Source organism: Protopterus annectens, chromosome 3.part1 (genome assembly GCF_019279795.1).
Source record: "Protopterus annectens isolate FY-2018-M chromosome 3.part1, PAN1.0, whole genome shotgun sequence".
Taxonomy (NCBI): Eukaryota; Metazoa; Chordata; order Ceratodontiformes; family Protopteridae; genus Protopterus; species Protopterus annectens.
Window position 1 is genome coordinate 621,594,473 of NC_056732.1, and position 18,505 is coordinate 621,612,977.

The window sequence follows — 18,505 nt, forward strand, 5'->3', positions numbered from 1 at the left end:
CGAGGGATATGGGACTCTTGAATAAAACAAATATTGGCCTGTGACTTAAAAATCAAATGAAACAATAATGACTTTTTTGTTTTGCTTTGAATTCCTCTAACATTCCAAGAATCCAATATTATATCAACTGGCATATTCAAAGCAAACAACCAGTATTGATGCTGTAAACAAAACACAGAGTAAAATCCCAACAACACTTAAACCAGTACATCCGAGAGATAAAAAAACAGACTTAATCTGAACAGTGTTTGAATATACAATCAAATCAAAAAATATCCCTTGTAGAAGAAAAATAATATCAAAAATAATATAAAATTTACTCATATCCTTCATCCTAACCCTAGTGCCTACCCACCAATCAGCTATTGATAAAGGAAGATCAGATGTGAATAAAGTAGAAGTTGTAATTTTAGATATTAATAGCATCAGATTAACATAAAAAACACTAAATGAAAGCCTAACAAAAATTAAAACCAGTATTATACTACTAAACCTATGTACAAGACTAACTAATTTCAAGATGTCCAACATACTCAATCCCTACTTAATATATTAAACTACAAGCTCCTATTATTAAGTAAAAATATATAAGAATAAAATGAATTTCCTCAAATATTTCAAAAAAAGAAAAACAATTTATGATTAACAAAAACAACACCGCATAACAAATATTATGATAAAAACAAACATATGTGAAATAACGTATATAAATAGTAAAAGACAGATATAACATTACTATATATATAAATAACCCTATGTGAAACTAGTATTAATCGTATCATATATAAAATGATGTTTTAATTATATAAAGAAAATAGCTATAAATGTTTGCAAAACAAGATAAAACTATGCATTATCAAATAATCGCACAGTAAAATACAGCAAAATTCTCAATAATCAAGTAGAGAATAACTGTGACAAAAATATCTAAAATTATGGTATAAGCATTTAAACATGGTCCAAATACAGCAAAGTCTATCCCCCAAGAGATTTAATCTCTATAATCAACCCCATATAAATGAATGTTAACTGCCAAAATAGCTGTTATACAGCAGCAGCTCTCAGTAGTTTACTATATATTGAATAGACTTTAGCACCATCTAGTGTTAAAAGATGAATACAAAGAAAAAACTACTGGACAATACCTTAACCTACAGTATATTCACAAATTCAAAGATAAAGATTAAAAGGATACTAATGCAGATTGTATGATTGAGAAAATAATTCTTAAAATGCATGTATCAATAGCACTGTTAGTTGTAAGGTTATAATGCACTTTTAGAGTATAAAGAAGCAGTATAGTAACAGGATGTAAACCACACAGTTCTCATACACTCGCTCTTTAGAATACCCAAATAGAACAAAACAAGTAAGTTAAACTCCAAAAACGTCAAACAGCTTAAACATAAACATGTATACTATACCTAATAATATTAAGAGATAACCCTATATAAACTTTACAACAGTTTATCTGTGTATTAACTTGCCAAAAGTAACGTAGATTATAATACCCTCATACTGCTTGTAGTAAATTGCGTGAAGTTCTTAAAACAAGAAAACAGTGTAACTAAACAAATATTTTGATATTATGTTATAGTTTAAAATACGCTGAAAAACATATCATAAGAAAAATGTATTTTCTTATTTGCCCATTTTTATTATTTAAAATGAATGAGACTAACCTATTCTGTTGAAATAAGAGCAAATTCCGCCTTAGTAGTCAAAAACAAATACTCGCATTAAAGCGAGAAAGTCATGTGAAGAATCGCTGGTGGTACTGTGGAAATATACCTTATTAAATACTGAAAATGACCATCGCTTAGTCTCAGACACACTGTAAATGGAGAAAAAGCTATAAAATCACTCCTGAACTCTAATAAGTGCTGAAGAGAAGCGCCACTATGAATGCGAAGCCAACGGACCTCCTCAGCAAGTGATGACGTCACCATCAGTCTCTGAGAGTCCATAAGAGGTGCGTGACCAAGTAAAGATGCAGCTGGTGATACAAGCAGAAGATTTTCTCCTTGGATAGTCTCGAGAAGCAAAAATTCTCCCTCCAAAAACCATACAACTGGCGCAGGGGACTGTAATCTAAAATCTAGAAAATACTAACACACTACATTCGCAGAACGAAAAAAAAGATAACTACAAGACTATTAAAAATCAGAAAGTAACACTAGAAATCTGGAAAGCATATAATATCACAATAAAATTAAAATTTTGCCATAACAAGGAAAAGATATATTTAACACAACTATTAGAATAAAATAAGATTAGGCAATAACAGACATGTACATCCTAAAGTATAAATATTGACAGAAAAACATCACATTTGAAATCCATTAAAGAAGTAACATATTAGGATACAGAATCAGGAAGCTTTTTAAAAGTTTTAAAAAATATATCTTTAGCATCCTTGGGATCAGAGCACACAAACCTTTTGTCATTGACTGTAAAAGATAAGGTATTTGGATAAGACATACGAAATCTTATCCCTCTTTTTATCAAGTCAGCACAATAGGGAGAAAGTTTTTGTCTATTTAGTTTTATTTGAGAAGGAAGATCTTGAGAAAATGACAGTTTATGAGACTTCCATATGAACTGTTTTTTACTTTTAGCTGCTTCCAGGATCTGGAAAGTATCTTGAAAGTTTAATAACTTAGTATAAATAATCCTTGGTGAGGAAGAATCTTGTCTTGCACGTAATGCTCTATGCACTCTCTCTACAATTATAGATTTTGAGGATGTTTCACAGTTTAACAATGTTTCAAAGATGTTCTTAGTCACAGATAACAAATTTTTATTGTCATAAGATTCTGGCAAACCACAAATAATGATGTTATTTCTACGACTCCTGGCTTCCAAATCCAACAGTTTAGCTTGTATATCAGAAATAATCTTATCTTTAGACTTAAGGTCACTTTCCAATGAATCAGTTTTTATCTCTAAAGCAGAATTTCTATTTTCAATCATATCCATTCTATCATTTATTTGCTTTAAAGTTTTACTAAAGTCAGCAAATTGTTCTGAGAAATTTTGGATAGCACTTTGGATAGGCTTTAATGCTACTTTTAGTTCATCTAAATGAAAATTTGAATCATTTAAGTCTTTATTACTTACTTTGGAAGTTTCAGTAGATTGTTTAGATGTCCTTAATCTTTTTGAACTAGAATCTTTTTCAGGAGAGAGCATTGAAGAAAATTTGGCCTTTGTAGGCTGAGTCTCCATGGAGTCAGATTTTGTAGCCATGCCCAGAGATGAAGTGCAACTGACAGGATATCAGGATCCAGGAATAAACTGAAGCAGCAGGTGCCCAAGCAGCTGAGAGAACAAAATTGTTCTGAGGTAAAATAAATCCCAGGATAAGAAGTCCAAAGAAAAAAATAATCCAAATGCGTAGAAAAAGATTTATAAAATCTTTTTGTAAAATTAAAACTGAGGAAAAAGATTGGTACAAAGTTGTAAAAAAAACAAAAGTTAAATAGCTGTGAGGAGCTCAAAGAGTAGGGACTAGTCTAGTTGGCAGCCATCTTGGAATCCAATGATCGTGGGTTATACATGTGTAGTGACCGGTTATTGTGTTGCTGGGTATTACATGGGCATTGGAAACAATGTTAGTGCAGCACCTTTGACTGGTCGTATGCAGATCTCGGCAACAGTCAGCAGTGGTTTCTACATTGGAGTGTGAGTACGGCTCATATCCGTCTGTAGTAACTGTCAATTCTATGCACCCCAGGTTAACATTACAGATGCACGTTTATCCACAGGTTGTGGTACAGATCCCAGGACTGTATGTGTAGACATTGACAGGTGCAGGACTGGGTTGTGTTGGATGCATGGAGTGGTGTCCATGGCCAGTAATGTAGATCTCTACAGCCTGGCAGGTACGGTCTGTGACTGTCTCACAACCTCCTGTATATGGCTGACACATGCTGTACCTGTGTATATGCAGACACACACACTTACCATAAACAGACATGGCTATCACATACACACACCCATTGCACCACCACCATTGGTCCATGCAATAACCATTGTCCCTCACACACACACACCTAAGTATACATTGGATGGCTCTATGACAGCTCTGGACATGTTAACACCATACCCTGTGCATATGATGTCACCCGTGCCACCACCTGTGATGTGTAACATTGATGCAGGATCTGACTAACATGGTGCTGCTGCACACAGTGGCTTTATTCCACTGTATTGATGTTAGCATGCTGTTAACACACAGTGTGTTACTTCCAGATGTACTTTAGCAGGCATGATGCATTGCAGCTATGACCATCACTGTAGCATGGTTTACAGCACTGTTAACTCTGATGATGTAGTCTCCATCCATGTGCCATTTCACTGATGTGTGTAGTATTGGCAGCATGTGTGTCTGTGTGTGCAGTACGTGTGTGATGTGTGTAGTACACATGTATACCTGCTTACAAATGCATACACGACATTACACGGGCTTCACCATTCGTACACTAGCTTACTCATTCTTCCACACCCGCACACGGGCTAACACGTGTGCACACATGCTTACTTGGGCTTACTGGTGCACACGGGTGCAGACACATTGTGGGCAGGTTTACAGGTCACATCGGTGGTATCCATGGTGTACGCCGTCAGTCTCCTGACATTCCTTAGGATAGCTCATGACATGCCTCTTCCACTGAGTACTGACAGCACACATGTGACAATGCTCTGGTAAGGTTACAGTGTTTTGTACATACACACTCCTGTTGTCACCTATCTTCTACTCTAATAGTCCCCTTAACCTACACTACACTGTAGAGGCTTGGCCCATATGGCATGACATGTGATTCACTATCCTCAGCCTCACTTGCCTCACTTGCCTCACATTGCCTACAAATGCTTCGTTGCATCTCTGACAGAGCGCTTCCACACATAGGTACCAATACGCAGTAGCCATGTTGTCTCCAGCTTGCCATTCATCTGCATGGTGTACTAACATCTAACTAAACCTACATTTTGTATGTATATTATCCATATGTCTTGTTTTGAAGCACAGCACATTCTCGTGGCACTGCTCTATGCTTCCACACCAGCGATCGGGGAGGACAACTACTGGTTCATTGATATCCAATGGACAAAGCCGCCACTGGTCTTAGACTTGGACATTGGCATGCTTCTTCGACTGTATTCATACTGTATTTGCAGCTGTCATTTCTCCATTTAGCAACGTGTAAAACGTTAGTCGCATAACATCCGGGCACATTTCTGCATATAACTCTACTCTTGCACGGACAGCTTACTGTTTCATGTATCATTACATCATTTGTATAGCTTACACATACAAATGGGGTATGCTGCAAATCCCAACATTGTCCGTGCAATGTTCGTGTTATGGGCGGTCTTGCACACCCCTGCAGGTGTTTGCTGAATAGCCTGGCAGTCATCTTTCCTTGCTGTACTCTCACTCAATCCATACACGCCGAAGGCGTCGTGTAGCATGGCCTAGGCTTTGCTGTGTGCTATGTCTATTTGTGGTGTATGCATGGCTGTGGGTATGTCCCACTGTCATCATTGGTAAAGGTGACACCCTATAGGTACTTCCTGTAGACTGCTGTGCCATTTGATATGCCAGCACATACCTGCGGATGAACTTCCTACTGCAGCGCTTTTCATACCTTCTGCATTATCTTGCGGTCAGTAATGCTATTTCCTCAGACATGTATCTGTTTCTGATCATACGTATCAACCTCCTAGTGCAAAACATCTGTACAAAGCCTAACATGATGGGGGGAGAGATAGGGGCAGATTCGACATATTGCTCTTACAAATGTAGATAGTTGACAGTATTATAGGTTTTGCATTAGTATGACCTTTCTGAGAGATTTGAGGTCTTAAACACATATGCTTATCATTATTTAATGACATCAGTTCTCAGGTATTTGGCAGACAGATACAGATTGTGAGAGGAACACACCACACATATAAGGCATACATCTGCACATTTGTACAGTTACACCAATACACACAATACATGGCGCCATCACAGGCCAGTTACCATTACATTCCTATTGCAGGACACACCCACCCACTGGGTTATATTCCTCACACAGGCCAACAGGTGCTTATCCACACTACTTATTCCATCATGTACCTTATGTGTACGCCGGTATTTGTGCTTTCCGTCAGTGGCAGAGCTCACATACGAGTATGGGGGACTGGACACTGTATCGGTGACACTGCATGACACCCTGAGGGACACATGTCATTTGAGTCTATTAACCTTCCACATTGACTTTCACAGGCCATACATTGTAATTCACATTTGTGGACAAACATGCTTATGACTTGTACATGTTTTCTCATTTGTCCTGATGTCTTTCTTCTCACCTGTCCACCTAGTATCACTAGTTCTGTACATTTCATTAGGACGGGTTATCTTCATAGCTCTCACCTGTACACATTATGGATATACGCCCTGGGGTTTGACCTATGATTCTGTTACATTTGTCATGATAATGTGCCTTTCTGATAGATTGCTGGCAAGCCATGACAGACTGTGTGGTTAGGTAATCATGACTGACATTTCTATTTCATGATTACTAACTCTCATAACATTCATATTCCTGACTACACAATTATTCTATCAATGGTCTGACTTTGTCTGAGGTATATTTAATATAGTCCCTATTTGTCTGTCGTGTACTATGCCTTAGTCCAGCTGTCTTATTCTGACATTCTGGCAGGTATGGTTACCATCTTGTTCGTATGTGTGTCCATCCATGATAATCACCTACATGACACTGATATAGGTCCCTACATCTTCCTCCAATGGTTTACACAATATCCAGTGGATGGGTTGCACCTTTTTGGTGAATACAGGCATGTGCTATACCCACATAGGTATATTGATCACTCCCATGGGGCGTACCTAATAGATCTCTGCCAATCAATACCTTGGCCCAATTCTGCATACCCATGATTCCCATACCTGACACACCTCCACAGTACCCATTAGACATGTTTAATGTGAGCGATAATAAAGTGTGAGGACACTTCCAAGCACTCCCCACTCTGCGGATATCAGCTCGTACGTCATACATTCAATCGACCCATGTGTTATTACCCTTGCACCTGCTACTGTTGCATGCACAGCTATATCGTAGTTGCAGCTGTGATGTCTTTAGCATCAATGATGGTTCGCACTTCATATGGATCAATTTTTGGGGTCCTGCAAAGGACACCTATATTCATGTTTAACGTGTAGGACTTGCAGGCCCTGTCACACTGGTACTTTCTGGGAAATGGTTTGGAAACCATCGGTGTATTCTCCTTTCATGCATGTCTGTCTGTCTATCCATATTAGCTATACCGTGACCTATTTATATACATGTGTTATATGTACAGGGACATATGTTTGTTGTGTATATATCTATTCACGTATCGTGTTTGTATAGATATATATATCTGTACATATATACATATGTCTGTACATTCCTCATCTCGTAATTTGCTTTGGATTATTTCTGTGGATATATGTGTATATATATCTCCATATCATACCTTTCAACTGTACAGATTTCTGCTGCATGTACAGCTGTTTGCCTCTTATCTTTGCTCCATTTTTCATAACCTTGTGTCTATCTGGCAAGTTAGTGGCATATCATTAAAGACTAACGTTGGTAAATAATGACAAACATTTCAGGTTATGACTTCATACCCTTCAGAGAATCCATGCTAGTGACACACCTGTTATTCTATCCACTTTCTATGTTTGTTAGGCAATATCTGGGGATTGTCCCTATTTGTGGTCCATTTTTCATAACCTTGTGTCTATCTGGCAAGTTAGTGGCATATCATTAAAGACTGACATTGGTAAATAATGACAAACATTTCAGGTTACGACTTTATACCCTTCAGAGAATCCATGCCAGTGACACACCTGTTATTCTATCCACTTTATATGTTTGTTAGGGCAGTATCTGGGGATTGTCCCTATTTGTACCAGTTGTTGTCATGGCTTTGTTCGGTTTCATACTTTACGGGTTTAACAGGTATGAGCCATGTACATAGAACGTGGGGAAAACACCATTCATTTTCTATTCTGTGAGCAGATTACACATGCGCAGGCGCACATGCATATCCTTATTGTGGGTTACATATGTTTCATAGATAATTGTGCTTCCGTGAACTTTCATAATTCTGACCGTAACAGTTACATATCTGTATTCCAGTTTACAGACTACTGCGAAACACACGTTCACCTTTACATATTTAAATGTGTGTACTGCACAAACGCTTTCATTACACTTTCAAGTTATATGTGCAGTGGTCGTAGGTCAACCGGGACTGCATTCACATTGGCCGGATACCGGAACCACTATTCTATTGGTGTTCTCCCTCATTGATATGCATACCCATAGTACTTAGCTACATCAACATATGCCTCACCTCTTCACCTACGACACAGGCATCCATTCTCCTGCTGGGAAAAAGGCGGTACTACATATTACATATTCCCTATTGCCTATTGCTGTGGACTCCGGCTGCATTGTTATTCACTCCAAGGATATGCAGAACACCAGGGCATATAGTCCAGCCACATACAGGTCTTTGATTGTCAGGGTGTTCATGTAGTGATCTGGGTTTAGGCTTGTCCACCTGGTGAACGGAACTTCCCTGGTCGAGGTCAAATGTCAGACGAAGCATATGGACAGGGATTATCTCCTTATTTTGAAGTTTTACCTGTGTTTATAGACACAGGTGTTTGGGCACCTGTCAGCAGCTTATTCTGTTGGCATTACATATTATGGGTGGGGTTGTTACAGTCCATACTCCACAGAGAGGGGTGTTCCCACTCACATTTGACTATTACCTGTATACAGTCATACGGGGATTATTATTTTTGGACATGAAGTGACTACAGGTATGCGGTTGTACATTACACAAGTGTGAAGGGCTGTTTCTGTAAATATGTATGGACCATACCTCTCAACCTCTTAGAGCACCGAACCTGCGCAAAACCTACACGATGGGGGGACAATTAGGGACACATTTTAACGATTGCTCTTACAAGCTTACAACGTTGATAGAATGCTAGGTTTTGCATTAGCATGACTTTTCTGCAGGTTGTGGAGTCTTATACTCATGATATTTCTCATTATTTAGTGATGTCAATCCTCAGCTATTTACCACACTGGTGTAGATTGTCGGAGGCACACTCCAACACTATGGGGCAAACCTGTGGTCATTCTTAGGGTTGCCACCTTTTCGACTGCCCAAAGTGGTATATGTTCTGGAGAGATGTCAGATTTTCCAGGACAAAACATACCTACATCCGTGCATAGTACTGAACTTTAACCTTTTTTGTACATATAAGAGCTTATTCTAGTAACATTTGAATTGCTTATGCTACTTCACATAACATATTGAGGATTCATATATAAAATAACTGTTTTATGTGACTATTAAAGTAAATTAGGAAATAAACTCTCAGGACATTTGCTATGTCTTGATTTTTTTCACAGGATACAACTGCCTACAGAGGGATTGTTACTCGCAAAGTGGGACAGGTGGTGACCCTAGTCATTCTGCGAATATCCGGACAGTTGAGTGGTATGGCACAGACCTCTGTAATATGCTGTTGTGTTCTGGCACAGCAGTAGCTCAGCATTAAAGACTGCAGTCGGAACGTGCTGACAGACAGTTGGGTTTCAGACTTCATACTCCAGACATTAATGCCAATGTGCAAACTGTTATGCTATCAAATTCTATGTTTCTAAGAGATATGTTTACAAATTATCCCTGATTTTGGACCTTTGTCTCACTTATATTCATGGCTCTGTCCAGATATTTTGCTCACACAGGTTGACAGGTATGGTCAGTCACGACTGCACACAGTCAGTGTCCCTCACACTTGATCAGGGTTGACCTGTTTACGTAGTGTCTTCCTCGCCCTCATGCCATTTTTCACTTTGCAAATGTGTGCATTATATTCTCCCTCCTATTCGTGTCTGGACACGTGCGTCACGGGAAGGTATTTTATCCTGGGTGGTAGGTTATGCATGCCCACTTAGGGCTGGACAGTGTCATGGACCTCCACTGCACGTTCTGACTTGTGTCCAGATATCTATTGGATTGGACAGCATGTCGTCATACCCATTCTACTATTTACACAAGTTGGTCATCCCATGAGGGATATCCCAAAAATTAGTCAAGACCAAAACAAGTTAGATAATGAAGATTTTTGTGGCTTCACAAAAACGTGCAGGGGGTTTTACCTGCAGGGGATACATGGTTTGCAATCCTGACACTGCCTAGGGTGACAATACCTACTACATATGCATAGGGGTCACTGTGTGTAGCTGTTTCTGCAACAAACCAGTGGACCAAGTACGGCTGGATTTGGTGGATGTTCTGGTATGGTGGCAGGTTGTGTGTTGTGGAGGGTATGCTGGGTAGGCTATTATGCATCCAGGTGTGTTGCGTTTGTTATGGCCAGTTCCATCAGGACCCATCTGTGGGTATGTGATGGTGCCATATCTATACATTTGTCTCGCATATTTCCATATTTATATGTTTGTGAGATTGTGTTCTACACTATGGCCTGTCTGCTTGTCTTGCAGCTGTTTCTACATGAGGTTGTGTTTCTTTCCACTTCACCCGTTGCCCCCTCATACACTTCCGGTTCACCTTTTCTGCATATGACACAAGTATCACCTTTGAGGAATTTACCATTAAACACACACCCCTCACACGCAAATTACTCACACCCCATAGAACACTACTTTGGTTGTTGGCCCATGACACGGCCAGAGTTACACATTGACTACCCTACATGTGTTGGGTACCTTTATGGTTGTGTGGACTACCCTGCCATGTTTGCTTTCCACATGCTATACCTCACGCACATAGGTACACGCCCTTACTTCACTTTCATTACTTGGTTGGTGTAGCTGGGTACTACCCGTTCGACTGTGTCACATACATGTTTGGATTATACAGCTGCCTTCCGGATTTTGCCAGCCTGTTCTACTCATTGGTAGGATGGCACCTTTTCCTATGTCCAAGCTATTCCTTACACATGTCCAACTGTTGTGGACATTGCCTCCACACAGTCAACGGTTGTGTTTCCACCTTTTCAATTGGCCACAGTGTGACAGAGGGTTACCATCTGTCCCACTTTGCGAGGGACAGTCCCTCTTTGTGCAGTTGTGTCCTGACATGTAATTGTCAACATGGCAAATGTCCTGAGATTTTAGGACAAATATATTTCTTATATTCTATGTGATAGTTGCATTAAACAGATAATTCTGTATCTGAAATACCTGACTGTTATGAGAAACAGAATAAGCAACTAAAATGCCACAGGAATATGCTTTTCTGTAGGGAAAACAGTTATGTTCTGTCCTTTGCACTGGCCATGGGTATGTGTCGGCCTGTACAGTCTGATGTCTGTACCAAACATGTCCCACTTTGGCCATTTGTAAGGGTGGCAACCCTACTGTGACAGTTGTGGTGAACACAGCATATTTTACAGGCCGACACATACCCACGGTCAGTTCGGCAGATAGAACTTACAATTCCTGCCTATATCTAAGCTTATTCTTGTAGCATTTTGGTATCTTATTCTGTTTGTTATGACATTTATGTATTATACATCCAGTGAAATATGTTTAATGCAACTATTGCATGACGTCTACGGAGGAATTATGTCCTATATTCTCTGGACATTTACCAGTTTTACATGTTTGTGTCAGGACACATCTGCCCACAGAGGGGACTGTCACTCGCAAAGTGGGACAGGTGGTAATCTTGGTCGACGGTATGGATCATACTGTTCCTTTTGGCCTACATGTGTCCGTGTTGTTATGGCTCATTTATATGCTCCTTCTGTTTTGTTTACATGCGTATGCTATTTCCTATCACATTTGGTATGTGAAATACGGACATACCTTTTGTATGTGACTATTACATGGCTTGTGGGATATGATTCAGACATATGGTCACTACCTATGTCTACATTTCTCCTCATGTATTTTGTTATGGACACATCTGCACAGCTATGTTCCCTCCCCCAAATTATCAGTCGGCTGGTGACCCTCTCCATTGGACTGGACGTACCTACTGGCGGCACGCTAACATCTGATACGTTTCACTTCCACATAGGTTCATAGGTTTATAGGTTCATAGGTTTATACTAGGCTATCTGCCCTAAGGCATTTATAAGCCTAGCCCAAATTTTTGTGGCTTACGCCACCCCTTATATGAAAAAATACTGTGCCCATTAGTTTGTTGTGCCTCTGTCCAGCAGTGACACAGAGATGATTCCTGGGGTAAACCTACGATCTCCCATCCACAGGTCTAGATTTCTCTTGAACAGAGTCAGTGAGGTGCTCTGCCTCACATGGACCGGGATTTTATTCCACAGCATAGGGAGTCTCTGAGTGATAAATCTATCCCTCCAGCACGTCCTATTTTATATCCGTGCTAAGGTTTAAGTCGCTTGCTCTAGTGGTTTTGGTGGATTTGGATTTTTTGAGGTGGAGCATGTCCATTAATTCCGGGTTTGACATGGCCTTGTATGTCAGGCACATGTCACCTCTGAGCAGACGGTATGCGACTGAATAGAGCTGGAGTTTCTTCAATCTGGCAGCATATGACAGATTTTGGAGTCCTTTATCCTTTTGGTGAGGAACTTTTGGGGTCTCTCCAATTGCTGCAGATGTCGGGTGAGATACATCCCGAATGGGGCATTGTACTCGATCATTGGTCTGATAAGTGAAGAGTACAGGGGAACAATGACCTCACTAGATCTGGATGTGAATCCCTTCATGATCAGGTGGGCAATGTAGAAGGTCTTTCTAACCACTTTAGCAATGTGAGTGTCAAAAGAAAGGCCACTGTCAACCTGGGTCCCCAGGTCCCTGATAACCTCTTCTGTGCTTAGTGGATTGCCACCTATATGGTAGCTTGTGGTTACCTTGTTTTTCCCGAAGGGTATGACTATACATTTTTTGACGTTTAACTTAAGGCCATGGCTCTGGCACCAGCTATCTGTTTCCGTGAGTCCCTTCTGAAGGATATCCGTGTCCGATGCACTTTCCACTATGGCGCCCAGTTTGCAGTCGTCTGCAAACTTTGTCAGCCAAAGTCCTCCCATGTTGGCCTGTACTTCTGAGAAGTAGATGCCAAACAATAGGGGGCCAAGGACCGAGCCCTGTGGGACACCACTTGTGACCGGCTTGGAGTCTGACATAGCGCCAGCAACTCTAACCCTGTGGGTTCTGTCCTTAAGCCAGTTTGCAACCCATCTTGTGACATATGGGTTTACATTTAAGCTGGTAAGTTTTTCTACAATACCCGAGTGGGGTATTGTGTCGAAGCCTTTGCAAGGTCAAGGTAGGCTGTATGGACTGCCTTTCCTCATCAATGGCCTTGGTGACTGTTTCGAAGAAGTCGACCAAGTTCAAAAGGCATGATCTTCCCTTGACAAAGCCAAACTGGGTCGGGTCCAATGTCTGCAAGTCCCCTATATCTTTGTTTATGAGCTCCATTATGATCCTCTCCATAGCTTTGCAGACTAGACTTGTTAAGCTTATGGGGCGGTAATTACCAGGGTCCATAGAGGCGGCGCCTTTGTGGAGTGGGACCACAGTTGCCGTACGCCACTCCTTGGGCACGTATCCTGTGGTAAGGCTGAGATTAAACAGCTGCCTTATGTGCGAGTTTAATTCCTCATTTAGCTCATGTAGCACACAGCCGGGGACACCATCCGGTCCCATTGATGCTGTGTTTTTAGCTTTAGAGAGAGCAGCTTTCACCTGCGCATTTGAGATGTCCGGGAGGCTACACTCGGCTGGGATAGTATAGCTGGTATAGCTATCAACACTACGTTGGACTACAGGCACATGGTTTTCCTGTCATTTGTTCATGGGTAGAGACCTGTTATTCCCTACCATGTATTTGTGTTTGAGTCTTCATTTTCTGTTCGCAGGGACTCTGCTTTGCATACGTTTCAGTCTCCATGGACACTGATAGGTACGATTACTATTGCTGGCGGAATATAATATTCAGCAGTTTAGGTTGCTCCTCGAAAGCCGACATTGACACGCCTCCCTGCGCAACTTCGATATGCCCCTTGCACTCGTTGACGTTTCCTATGCACGTGGCTGTGGCAGCTGCGCACCTTCATTAATATGCATATGGAGTGACTACTCCACATCTATGCCACACGGCTGGCGCAAGCCTTACACCCGACTTGCGCAGAGCTTCATGAATCCAGGGGAATGTTTGCTAGTTTACAGAATGTAAAAAGTATTCCATTTCCCTCACTCCTGTCCATTGTTTGGTTTTCTGGTATTCCGGAGAGGCTATGGCTGAGGTTGGGGGATCATTGAAACTCCTCTTGTGCCCTATGGAGTCTCCAGGGAGTGTAGTGGCAGTCTTCATGGTGACTCTAATAGTATTGTTCTCCTCTGGAGCTCTGACATTTGTACTGGTAATGGTATTGGTACTAGTCCTGTTGGTGTTGTAGTTGATGTCTGTATTGATGGTAATGTCCCTCTTGGTGGTGTTTCAGATGCTGCTTTTGGTAGCTGTTTCGTTTTTGGTCTCAGTTGTCCTATCTATCCTGGATCTGGTGTTGGTTCCATTTCAGGTGTTCATCCACCATATCTCTGATAGTTCTGGTCTATTCTGTGATTCTGGGTCTGGTGCTGATCTAGGTAATGCTGTCCCTTGTTGGACCTCTGAGGTATGCTGGTAGCCAAGGGTATCTGTGAAGATGGTGGGGGGACTTGTTCCATCTGTGTTATACCTCTGTCTGGTTCTTTGTGTTGATGTCCCTCTCATAAAACCTGCTGGGATTGCTGGTGGTGGCATTTTTAGTAGCCTGTGTTAAATCTTCTGCTACCATCTCTGTAGTTGTTGAAGTTAAAAATCCTCTGTCTTTATTCTTGTTTTTTGGTTTATTAAATCTCTCAGGGTCATCTTTAGCATCCTGATCCCTTCTCATCTTCTTCAGTTTATGTTGTTTAATGGAGTGTTCAAAGCTTTTTACCCTCTCTCTCAGGGAATCAATCCTCTCATCAAAATCTATGGATCTCATTTAATATAGCCATCTTCAGTTCTGAGATTACAGCTTTAGTTGCCTCCTGTTTAGCCTAGTTATTTTTAAGGAGCAGCCTTATTAGGTTGTAGCTAGCATTCATTAAGATATCTAACCATTCAGCCATCAGAGTTTCATCCGTATTATTCCACATAGCCTTCTTCTTAAGGCACAGCCCCATAGGCAGTCTCTTTTTATCTATATTTTGTTATGAGTAAATTTGCTCCCAAAATAGCCTTTTCATGTGTTCTTGTTCTTTTTCTAATTTATTAAAAGAGTCAAAATTGTTATTTACATGGGTTATGAACCTCCTCACCATTACTGTTCCCTAGATTAATCCTGTCTTCATCATTCTCCTCCCAGGTAGGTGCTGCTCGCAAGTGCAATAGTCAGTCGTTTTCGATTTTAAGGTCCCAGTGGTGGAAAAACCACACACACACTGCAGTCCAAGGGGACCAATGAACAGATAAAACATAGCAAAGACCTCACAGTGTACAACTGCAAAAATAAAAATCCGTAGTATCCCTCGACATCTCAGAAAGCCCAGTATGCAACCTATACGGGGTCAAAAACAAACCAAACAGAATCTTTGTAGTGTGGATAGTGTGAAGTTCCCTCCTTGAAGTATGTTAGCGCACCTAGTTCACTAATAAAATTCTAACTTTAAAATGCGTACTGTAAGATAATAAAATATTAGGTAGTCCACAGTTGAGTTAAAAATGGAATATCCTTTATTGAAACACACAAAAAAGGGATGGTAGTTGAGTATAATGAAAAGCATTAAAGACATTCATTAATTTATATATAATCTGGTTATTTGGAGTAAGGGAGTGGTTACAGAGGGTGGTTCTATAAAGAGCAGTAACAGCATTAAACTCATTCATTTAACCAAGTCCCCCTTCCCCCTTAACACCATAATGTAAACTGAAACGTGCTACCTTAGAAATGAAACTTAAAAAGCCAGAGACAAATTACAATATATAAGGACAGCTTATTAAGGCTAACCTACTAATCCAGACCTTATTCATTAAAAAAAAAAAACTCACTAACGAAATGACTAATTAACAAAAAGATCTACCACTAAACATCTATAAGAATAAATATTAGTAATTTATAAATTGAAACACTTTTAACAAAGATTGCTTTCATACCAAATAAATACTTCATAATGTTTGTGTGTAAAAAAACATATCATGATATTAACGGGTATGTGTATAAATCAACAATTGAATACCTAAGTAGGTTGAACACCATAGCAGTAACTGCTAAGGTACAAATTCTGAGAAAAATGTTAGAAATGAAAGCATTAAGACCCTAGGGATCTTTTCAAGTGTGGAATCCAAGAAAATATTTAGTTTAATTTGCTTACTAATTAAATTATATTTAACCACCACTGTTGATGTATTACTGGAGCTTTTCTCCCCGGGCCTCCACTGAAAACAGGCTCTTTGAGCCCAGTGGACCTCCCTGGTCATCAAACTGGAAATAAATAAATAAAATTTAAAGTCAATGCTACATTGTAAAAGTGATAGCACAGTTAAAAAATTCAGATCCTATGTATAAAAGAGTACATTATGTAATCAGTTTAAGATTGCATATGTTTTTATGGAGATGGCAGTTTGCCAAGCATATCCGCTCAAATTACAGCTAGCCTAACAAGCTGAATTAAAGACAATGCTATCCATTTAATGCATTACAGTTTAGTATTTATCAAAAAAAGTAGACAGTAATAGCACATTCTTGCAGCATTCAGTACTAATAAAAATTTAAATGACGTCAACTAAAGAAATGATGATGGTGAGACAGTGGGTGGAGTTTTAAGCACTCAACAGTATATTAAAATCTGTGCATCATGAGACAAATGTAAAAAAGTTCAACATTTAAAACTGATTATATATAGGTGCAAAAATGCACAGTCTTACATTATTACTTTGATTTTGATTTAAAATAAGTTCAGAAACTTGATACAACTATGAAGTTAAATGCAATTGTTAAAGCTAAGACCTTAGGAAAAGCTGTCCATTTAGTGGTAAGACAGAAACAGATTTTGGTAAGCATCAGATGCCAGTAATGAAAATTTTCCTGTAAATACTGATATTGCAGCAGTAAAACACACTTCACCAGTCCCAGCATTTAAATGTTTTTTTTATGTAAAAAAACAGTGTCCTAAATACTAGACATGGAAACAATAGTGTGTACTTAGTTGCAGTTGTTTCCAATAAAGTTAAATGGGTTACTGATTTAACTATAGTTAGCTTTTCAAATACAAGGCAGTCCACTATGGTTAATGACTGTGCAAATGATGTAAGTAATATACAAAGTTCAATCCCAAAGGATAATCAAAAGTATGCTGTAGCTCAGGTTAATGTTGCCAGTGACATACCAGATTTTCAAAATATATATAAAGGTTATGATAGCTCAGCACCAAATCAGTTGGTGTATTTAACTTTATTCCAGGTTAAAAAGGACAGCAGACCATACATTTCATTACTCATGACAGTTTTCATGCTATCAGGGTTTAAAATGTCAAAGATAATTGCAGTCAGTAGAAATCCTTTGGAGTTTGGATTTTTAAATAAAGCCAATCAGCCTGGAAAGAGAATAATAGCAGAAATCTTGTCACATCCCCAGTGTGACAGTACCATTTTGGAAAATTATAGTATGTCAAAATTAAGTGTTGTGTTAAAATTTAATGTAAAAAATCAGTTTGTCTACAGACTTGCAAGAGCTTATTAACAGCAAATGTTGTTTTAAGGACCTGATACTAAATACAATCAAACAAGAAATGAAAAGAATGGGTTTAAAAGGCCTAACTATAAAGAGGACACTTCAACATTAAAGCAGGCCTTCCTTTACTTCATCAGTGACTGGAACAATGTAGGGCAAAATTTGATGTGTTTTGGTTATTTCTTCAATGCTTGTTTAACGTTAAAGCAATCATGTATGTATTCATGTTTCAGGTTCATGAGAATTGTATAGCAGTAGTAGTTTTCAGTCTATCTGTGTTCAGATAAATTTCAGTTTATTTGTATTCAGGTAACACTGTCAAAATGTTCTCATGTTTCAGACAATTGTATAATATTATTAGTTAGGATATAACATGTACCCGTTTCAGTTATTCTTTTATCTGTGTTTAGTTAACACTGGCAAAATATATTATTTCGGTTTAGTTAGTTTCCAGAATATACACAGCTATTTTTAAATGTTCAGTAGATGCTAATGTAAATATTAGTCAAGTTTTAGAATATGTCATTCATATTCAGTTATGTATTCAGTATAGTATATTTCAGTAAAATCTTACTTCACATTATTCAGTCATTAGTTGAGGGTAAAGTGACAGAATTATTTTTGTTACAGGGTTATTATTTAAATAATAGGTAGTGATAGTGATAGTCAAGGCATGGGATATTTCAGTCAAATCTC